Here is a 10,260-nt window from a genome sequence, read left to right on the forward strand (position 1 = left end):
TAGAACTTTTGGTCATTTTGTGGCCCAGTGGGCAAAACATGGCATCTGAAACCAGAAGACATGAATTCAAGTTCCTAACTTTTTCATTCACTAACCATCCAACTTTAGTCACTATTTCTCTTTCTCTGAGCTGCTTCTTTTTTTTTTAATCTGTAAAACAAGTACAAAAATAACACTGAGCTCAGAAGGTTATTGTAGGTACTAAACTATTCACTGAGAGAACGTATATGAAGCACCTACTCTATACCTGGCATCTCAGAAGTACTTGATGAACATCAATTCTCCCCCAATTTATTTCATTTAATTAAATATGATAAAGCATTGTTAGAGTACAGAAGTAGAATGTGCCAGCCTTGACATCCCATAGATGGTTTTACCTCATACATGTGTTTGTTCTTAAATGTATTATAAAAAACAATACTCACCCTTCAAACTAGAGATCATATTAGGACAAACTTATTTAAGTTAAAAAAAAACCAAGTCAATGAAAAGGAAAATATTAGGTTGACAACATTATAGGTAATGCACAGACATGGAACAATTGTAAAACTGGATGGGCATGAATAAGTGAATGTTAGGAAACACCAGGATTTATGTGCTGAATGGCCCCAAGAGGTTCTAGAAGCAAAAGCTTCTGGAAACATACTTCACCATGGAAAAACTCTTTAAGATGCCTGAGTAGTGATGGACTGGGCGAGGTAAGCATTCTGCTACTGGAGACATTCCAGCAGAGATTAGCAGACCTGGATGCAGAAATGGGAGAGTGGGGATTCAGGCATCAAATGGATGATTAGACCATGTATCCATTAAGATCCCTTTGAATCACATGAAACTATGTTCCTGTGATTAGAAAGACCTCCATTGTGGAAGCTGACAGAACACAAGCAGAAATATTTAGGTAAGTAGATCCTGGGAAAAGGCAGTGCATTCAGGGGTCGAGGGCTTGGAGGTTCTCTGCTGGGTTCTGAGAGTCACCGGACCAAGTTTCCAGGGCCTGCCCCCATCTCTGTCTGCATGACAATTTCCATCGCATTTCACAGGTTTTGCACTTTCTATTCACCGAATGTTTCCTTTGAGAATCAAGTCCAGATTCACCACCACTGCAGTGATTTCCTTTGGGTGAGAACAGTCGGAAGGCACAGGGTAATTAAAGCCAATACGTGCAAGTGTGTCTGACTGATGTGCACGCCCTTCTGATTGGTGTCTGATTTGAATAAGAATACCAAGGCAGCAGAGCCTAGAGAAAGCAGAAGCATAGGGAAGCCTTTCTAAATTCTAAAAAGAAAACGTCAGACCAGGACTGGGTTTTCATCTTCAGCCACACTCCTCCACCTTCCCCCTCTGACACAACATGCTCTCCAACTGAAGACTTCGGTATGCAGTTCCTGGGAATCCACAGAGAGCTTCTGCAGGGCGAAAAAAAATCTGACCTGTTGGCCTAACTACTTAGTTGCTCCACACAGAATACCTTTTATAGGTTGTCAGCACAGCTGCCCAAGCGGCATGCTTTCCAGGGAACATGTAAAACCCGGCGAATACGTCCTTTTGACTGAAATCCCCTTCTAGCTAACCATGACTTTATAAAGCAATTGGCCCCAGAAACACCATGGCTGAAATTCGAGTTGAGGTGGAAATGACCGACTTGACCCTACATCAGAGAATTTAAATTAGGAATATTACCCTCCAGGCCCTGTCCTAAGAAATGCTTCATTCACATTGACACTTCCTCTCCCATACCTATAGAGGGAGTGGTTCATTATCCCCATTTTACACATGAGTAACTTCAGACCCGGGGAAGGCAAGGGCTTGCCCAGGTTCACACACCGAGAGCTTCTAAACCCAACGAGTTGACTCTGAAACTATTATTTTAATTTTTTTAAAGATTTTATTTATTTATTTGACAGAGAGACACAGGGAGAGAGGGAACACAGGCAGGGGGAGTGGGAGAGGGAGAAGCAGGCTTCCCGCGGAGCAGGGAGCCCGATGTGGGGCTCGATCCCAGGACCCTTGGATCATGACCTGAGCCAAAGGCAGACGCTTAACGACTGAGCCACCCAGGCGCCCTGAACCTATTATTTTAAACCAAGAAAAATTTAAAGATTATCTAGACTAGCCTCTTCTTTTTATTTTTTACAAATTTTTATTTATTTTTTAAGCGAGAGAAAGAGAGAGAGAGAGAACACGTGAGCATTGGGGATAGGGGGAGGCGGGGATGGGTAGAGGGAAAGGGAGAGAGAGAGAGAGAGAGAGAGAATCCCAGACAGGCTCCATGCCCAGCGCAGGGCCTGATGAGGGGCTTGATCGCACGACCCTGAGATCATGACCTGAGCCGAAATCAAGAGTCAGATGCTTAACCAACTGCACCACCCACATGAACCTAGCCTCTACTTTTTAAAAACGAGAAATAGAGATGCAGAAAGTAGAAGTGATATATCCACTGCTATGCAGCCAGTAAGTCACAGAGCTGGCACTCAAGTCCAAGGATTTCAGGAGACTCCAAACTGCAGGCTCTTTCTAAGAAGCAGGTGTAATAGGGGGAAGAGCAGACATGTCAAGGATTCTGGGTACCTGAAATTTAGGAAGACAGAAAGGGTGACACTGAGCACAATAAGCACATACTATGTCCCCTTCACAATTTCACTTTGGTGGCAGCACAGTGTCCTAGAGCTGAATTTCTGGGCCTTTACTCTGTGTCAGTCCCTCTCTAAGAGATGGCAACATGGGTTTTGGGATGCCAAAAAAGGCATGGGACAGAGTCTCAGCTGTGTCACATTAGCCATGTGGCCTTAGATAAACGCTTGCCCTGCTTAACTGCAGGAAAGGCAGAAGTTGGGGGGGGGGGGGCCACTTGTCCCAAATCACACAGCCAGGTTCTGGTGGAACAGAAGTTCAGACCTAGGTTTCTATAACAGGAATTTGTAAAACAGAATGGAACAAATAACCATGCTTGTGTTATGGTTGTTGCTGTTTGGGGGATTTGATCTTTTTGTTTTTAATCCAAGAAGGAGAGGAAAAGTGAAACAGGTTGCTGGCCTTCTAGGTGCTGAATTCTGGCTGATGTCCCTGCTAAATGGGGAATAGCCCCATAGCCCACAGGCACTGAGACTGCTTCTCCGGCTCTCCCCAGAGGCCCAGGGCTGCTCTCCAGCCAGGCCGGCCCTTAGGAAGGAGCAGCCCCGCTGGCTTCCCACGGGAAAAGGTGCCCTGGTGACCTGCAACAGACAAAAGGGTCACTTGGAGAATGGAGCAATTAGCTGCCCAAAATGAACTGCTGTCATCAGTGACCTGGTGAAGGCCAAAGAGCCCTGCCCCGACCCTGATCCTGCCGCACTCAGGAGGAGAGGCTGAGAAGGAAAGAGGCCTTTACCATTTGGAAGCTGACAGCCTAGCAGCTGCTGTTACCCAAGATGCCAGGTCCACTGGCTTTGCTACAAGAAGCAAACCATGTGTTCCCAGGTCTGGCTGGTGTTTGCAGGGAGGGGACTTGTTGTAAGGAACCTGCTGGATTGGAAGGATGAGTGCATCTCAGGGCCTGGGGCTGCTCTGGGCCCTAGTGTCTCAATACTCCATGCCAGGGCTCCACGTGATGGATTGTAACCATTAATTAGACACCTGGGTGATGTTTATGGCCCATAACTTCAACTCCTGTTACTTTTTTTTTTTTTTTAATAAATCAAACTCTTCTGAAACCATCTGTCCATGGAGGAAGAAGAAGCAAGTGAGAGGAAGGTAACTAAATGGCAAAGTTCTGGCTCTGAAATGTTGTAGACCTGGGCTTAAATCCCTGGGAACCATCAGCCTGTGTTTCTCCTGGGCCACTTTCCAACCTCTCTAAGCCTCTATTTCCCTATATGTAAAACGGAAATAATATTTATTTTTATTAGAATTGCTTTCAGAATACACAATAAATGTTAGCTATTATCATACCGTATTGTAATTCTCCATTCTCATGTCTGTATCCCCCACTGATGAATGAGTTATGGAAAAACAGAAACTACAACTTCTATGGTGACCTCTTGAGTTAGGGTGAGTGGCCCCAGAAGTAGTCCCCTAGACAAGGATTTGAGAGCAAGTAGTTCATTTGGAGTTGATGCCAGGAGCATGGGTAGGGAATAGGAAAATAAGGCAAGAATGGGTGAGAGAGCCAATGATGAGAGTATAACTTATCTAGCCAGTTAGTGCTGTGGGCAGCTGAGGCTCCATCCCATTAGGAACCTCTGGGAAATCATGCCTCTGAGTTGTTCCACGGAAAGGGGTGAGGAAACTGTGCTGCTTATCCACCAACTCTCATCCACCTTTGGATGAAGTTAAGAGCTGCAGGGGTGAGGAAGCTGGGCTATTTATCCACTACTTTCCATCCACTGCTAGCTGAAGGTTGCTCCCAGGGGCATTAACTCTCTGGGACTCCCACCTGCCCTGTGTACCTGGCAGAAAGCTCTAGAGCAGAAAGTTGTGGAGCTCACATAGGATGCATTGGCATATTGTAGCAGTGAGTGCCCACAGAAAAATGGGCAGGGCAGCAGCAGTGCCCACTACTCCTGTTATTTGGCTTTGAGCACAATGCCTAGTGCATGGCTGGTGCCTGATATATAATGAATGAATGGGAGAAACAGACACAGATATTGATAACTATAACATCAGATAGTAAATGTTCAGAATCATAAAAGGAGCAATGAAATCAGCAAGGGAAGTTAAAAGGAGGTAAAATTTGCTTTTATCTAGGAACTATTATAAAGGTTTTAAAGGAGAGGTGGTTGGCGCACCTGGGTGGCTCAGTCAGTTAGGCATCTGCCTTCCGCTCAGGTCATGATCTGAGAGTCCTGGGATGGAGCCCCACATCAGGCTCGCTGGTCACAGGGAACCTCCTTCTCCTCCCCTCCCCGCTTGTGCTGTCTCTCACTAGCTCTCTCTCTCTCAAATAAATAAATAAAATCTTAAAAGAAATTTAAAAAATAAAGAGGAGGTGGCAATTAAGTGGGGTGTTTAAGGATATGTTATGAGTTGAATCATGTCCCCCAAGAAATTTGTGTGGTGAAATCCTAATACCCAGTACCACAGAATGTGACTGTTTGGGTAATAGGATCTTTCAAGAGGTGATTAAGTTAAAATGAGGCCATAAAGATGGACTCTAATCTATTATGACTGATATCCTTAGAAGAAGAGGAAACTTGGATGTAGATATTTATAGAAGGAAGAATACATGAAGACACAGGGGGAAGGCAGCCATCCCAAAGCCAAGGAGAGAGGCCTGAAACAGATCCTTACCTCCTGGTCCTCTGAAGGAACCAATCCTGCTGACACTTTGATCTCAGACTTCTAACTTCTAGAACTGTAAGAAAATATATTTCTGTTGTCTATGCCACCCAGTCCTTGGCACATTGTTACAGTAACCCTAGTAAATTAATACAGGACTAGTAGCTCTAAGCTTCTGCAAAATTCTATCTCCAGCACCTAGCATACTGTTTAGCACATTGTGGGAACCTAAAAAATTTTCATTCTGCGATGAATTTGGCAAGTGGAGGAAAGGCATTCCAACAGAGACAAATACATGAATAATGGCATGGAGACCAGAAAGTATGGCAGCTATAAGAAACAGCAAGTTCAGTTTGGCTAGAACCTAAGCGCTAATGATATAGTGTGGTATTAGTGTTGGAATGGTAGATTGTATTCAGAATGAATCCATGTTAAAGAGTTTGGATCTTATTAAATGGTGTAGCGATGACCCCCTGCAACAATCACAACTTCCTGACCCCTGTTTTGATTCTGGGTTTGGTCAATGATACATTAGCAAGTGTGATGCAAGTCAAGCTTTGAGAAGCATTAGCACACTGGTACTTGCCCTCTCTTACTGCTCTTCGGAACCCTGAGAGCACGTGTGAGGAAGCTATAGCTAGCCTACTGGAGGAGGAGAGACAGGTGCACTTCTGACATGTCATCCCAGATAAGACTCCTAGACCAAGCAGTCGACTCACCTTCAGACATATGAATGAGGCTATCCTAGACATTACAGACCAACAGAGCCAACCCAGACCAGAAAAACAACCCACAGAATTATAAGAAGTAATAAATATTTATTGTTTTAGTCTACTAAGTTTTGGATTAGGCTCACAGTGGAAGCTAACTGATAGAATTGACAGATTATTGAAGGTTTTTGGAGGTCTGAAGAGGGCAAAGCTAAGGCTATAAGATTAATCTGGAAATAGTGTGTGGGATTTAGAAACTAATAACTCTAGCTGTTTCCTAACAGGAATAGGTAAACCAATCCTTTGCTCTCCTTTCTCTGAATTTCTCTAGCACTGAGTCCAAGATGGGCCCCACACTGGGCCCCACACTGGAACCCTGGACTATGTGGTGAATTTGCCATCTATAGCTACTGTTCACAGCTACTGTGAGATATGCTCTTTTGGATCTAAATTTCTCAAGCAAGGAGCAAATGCTAGAGGTGGGATTCCAAGGTGATAGAGCAATTGAACTATTATCAAATGCCAAAACATGAGGGATCAAAACAAAATAAAATTCATTGCAACTGACCTATATGGGAAAAGAGTTCAGAGCTGGAGTTCAGATCAGGATAAAGAAATGGCTCTCACAACTTGAAGAGTCACATCCCATGTCTGAGTTGATTGTTGCTATTTGCTTGTAACTCCTTGCTTGGCCCTGACCCTTTCACACTTGGAGACAGCCAGAGTCACATAGTGTAACTGGAATGTAATTTAGATATGTGGAATTATTTTGACTCCAAGGCTATGATAAAGGCTAGGTGAGAAAGGAGGCAAAAATTGTTGCCTAATATTAGCTATATACTCTTCTCTCCAACTAGTCTAAGAATTGGGTGCATTGTGTCATGCAATTTTGACATGGAGATGGGGTTCCATAAGAGTGCCCTTTGTTTTTGAAGACCACCATATTTACAAATCCACCATAGTAACCCTCCCAATCACTTCATAATGCAGCTCTAGGCAGTGTGTTTCTGGTATTTCACAAGTAACTCAATCAGGGTCATGGGAACCATGTGATTTTTCCAGAGGGTCAAAACAAGCCAGTAAAAGAACCTAAATTAGAAAACACATCTCCAAATGTCCTGCCTGTGGCTGTGTCCACAAGGCCAGCTCTGCCCTCGTAATTCTTCCAAATTAGCTATTTGTAGTTCCTCCAAAGAGGAGGATGGGGATAATTTGAGAAACAAGGAAAAATTGCTTGCTTTGTTTTCCACTAAATTCCAATGTAATCTTCAGCATGGAAAACCACATGAGACTCCAGCTAAGGTACAGAGCAAGGAGATGATGAAAAATCTGGATCTGGTGCTGCTAAGTTTGCTTAACCTTTAAAAAAAATCATAATCCACTGTAATTATAAAGAACCCAGAAATGATTCTCTGTCCACCCCCACAAGCCCCACCACACACACATTTTTATAACTTCAGAGGGAACTGATCTTCTGATTACTGGTAAGCAGTGTCTCTGGCGTACGTGTTGAGAGCGCTAAGTCTTTGTGTCTCTATGGAACCAATTATCTGCAGGTCTGGAAAATTAAGAAGTTGAATTATGTTTCCGTGGATGCATGATCAGATGCTAGACATTAAAGCAGAGTTGGAAGCTATAATGATCCTCTCCAGATAAATCCACATCCAAACACAGGACTTTAACAATTTGCTCTCTTCACTTTCTCAGGATGTAGGGCTTCAGGTTTGGGGGTATCACATACAAGGCCTATATTTAATGATCATTAACAAATATTCTCTCTCACAGTTTCAGGGAGGTATCACACAGACTGTTAAGGGCACATTTCCTTCAAGTGTGTACTATCCGGTGTCTGAACTTGGCAAGCTGCTCAAATGTAGATAACTGATTTCATATTCCATTTTGAGTGAGATTAATAGGTTTTTGACTCTAAGACAAGCAAGCTCCAGTTGTAGTATAGTGGATGAATAGTAGCACAGGCTTAGGAGAAAGGAAATAATAGCACTAAATTTAATCATTAATAATAGCAGTATTAAATATCATTGCTAACAGTGTTATAAATAATAATACCAGATAACATCTATTGAGCTCTTACTGGGTACCCATGTGGAAATATCAGCTCCATCCCTTATTGTCAGTTTGACCCTTGAAACTTACAGTATTTGTTTCCCAGGGCTGCCATAACAACGTTCCAAAAACTGGATGACTGAAACAACAGAAATTTATTGTCTGGCGGTTCTGGAGGCTACAAGTCTGAAATCAAGGTGTTGGCAGGGCATGCTCTCTCTGCTGGCCCAAGGGGAGAATCCATCCTGGCCTTGATCTTTGATTATTTGCTGCCAACCTTTGGCATACTCTGCCTTCTAGATGCATCGCTCCAGTCACATGGTCATTTTCTTTCTGCATGTCTCCATCTTGGTGTCCAAATGTCCCCTTTTTATAAAAACACAGTCATACTGGATTAGAGCCCACCCTAATGACCTCATTTTAACTTGATTAACTCTGTAAAGACCCCATTTCCTAATAAGATCACATTTTGTCATATTAATAATTAGGACTTCAACATATCTTTATGGGGGAGGATACATTTCACCCATAACAGTTACCTAACCTCTCTCCCAACATCACTTCCCCTTTATAGAATGAGGATACAGGGAGTACTGACCTCATAGGGCTGCTGGAGGATGTAATGAGATAATATATGTAAAGTATTTAGCATAATGCCTGGTACATCGCTGGAAGGCTGTAAATGTTAGCTATTATTATCATGAAAGTGGGGATATAGATCCTTAAAGCTCAGTTTATTTTGCTTGACTTCACAGAAGAGAAGCCCATGCTGGTAATATTTTCCTCCAACTCTAAAAGGCATAATGATTTTTCTTAACACTATAAGTTGATTTTTACATGTTGTATTTTACCAAGGAACTATTTGTTTGAAAAAAAAGTCCACGTTTTATTTGAATATTGCCATCTATTCATACTATGATAAAATCACTTTGAATAAATACCTTATTCCCAGCAAGTAAATAAATCTTAAAGGTTAAAAACCTGATCAATTTTTAAAAGGTTAGTGAAAGCTCCTTCTGGATTACCTCTAAAGTAAAAGAAATAAAGCATCTGAAATGTAATATTAAGGACTTTCATCCCCTCAACCATGCTAATGTAGGTAAAACATGTTGCAGATATTGGGAGAAAGCCTCAGATGCTGAAAAAAAACATGAGTTTTAGATTCATGCATATGTGGGCTTGGCTTATAACTCCCTGCTTATAGCTCTGTGACCAGTGGGAGGTTATTGAACATTCTTCATTCTTGGTTTCATTATCCATGAAATAAGTATGATAATGCTCCCTCAGAAGTGAGACAGCCTAACCACTGACAGATGAATGGATAAACAAAATGTGGCATATGCACACAACGGAATATCATTCAGCCTATAAAAAGAAGGCCATTCAGACACATCCATGCTACAATATGAATGAAACTTAAGGATAAAACAAATGAAGTAAGCCAGTCACAAAAAGACAACTATTGTATGATTCCACTTACATGAGGTACCTAGAGTAATCAAATTCATAGAGACAGAAAGTAGAAGGGTGGGTACCAGGCGCTGGGGGAGGGGAAAAGGAGAGTTAGTGTTTCATGGCTACAAAGTTTCAGTTTTACAAGATAAAAAGAGTAATGGAGATGGATGGTAGTGATGGTTATACAATAATGTGAATATATTTAATGCACTGAGCTGTATACTAAGAAATGGTAAAGATGGTGATTTTGATGCTGTGCGTATTTTACTATAGTTCTTTTTTACATTTTTTTATTATGTTATGTTAATCACCATACATTACACCATTAGTTTTTGATGTAGTGTTCCATGATTCATTGTTTGCATATAACACCCAGTGGTCCATGCAGTACATGCCCTCTTTAATACCCATCACCAGGTTAACCCATCCCCCCACCCCCCTCCCCTCTGGAACCCTCAGTTTGTTTCTCAGAGTCCATTGTCTCTCATGGTTTGTCTCCCCCTCCGATTTCCCCCCCTTCATTTACTATAACTTTTTAAGTTAAAAAAGTTAGACAGCCTAAGTAAAGTCCCTAATTAGTTTCTGGCCTGTAGCAGGGAACTATTAGACGTATACCATCGTTAATATTCTCCTTCCTCCCACCACCAATCCTTACAAAAAGAATTGGAGTATGCACATAGCAAAGAATTCAATGTAAAAGATTGCAGATAATCCACCCACCTTTGATTTTGAAAGAAAGCTAATAAAGGAGGGGAATGATATTGCATCAGGGGGTAAG

The sequence above is a fragment of the Zalophus californianus genome, chromosome 1 (assembly GCF_009762305.2).
Source record: "Zalophus californianus isolate mZalCal1 chromosome 1, mZalCal1.pri.v2, whole genome shotgun sequence".
NCBI lineage: Eukaryota > Metazoa > Chordata > Mammalia > Carnivora > Otariidae > Zalophus > Zalophus californianus.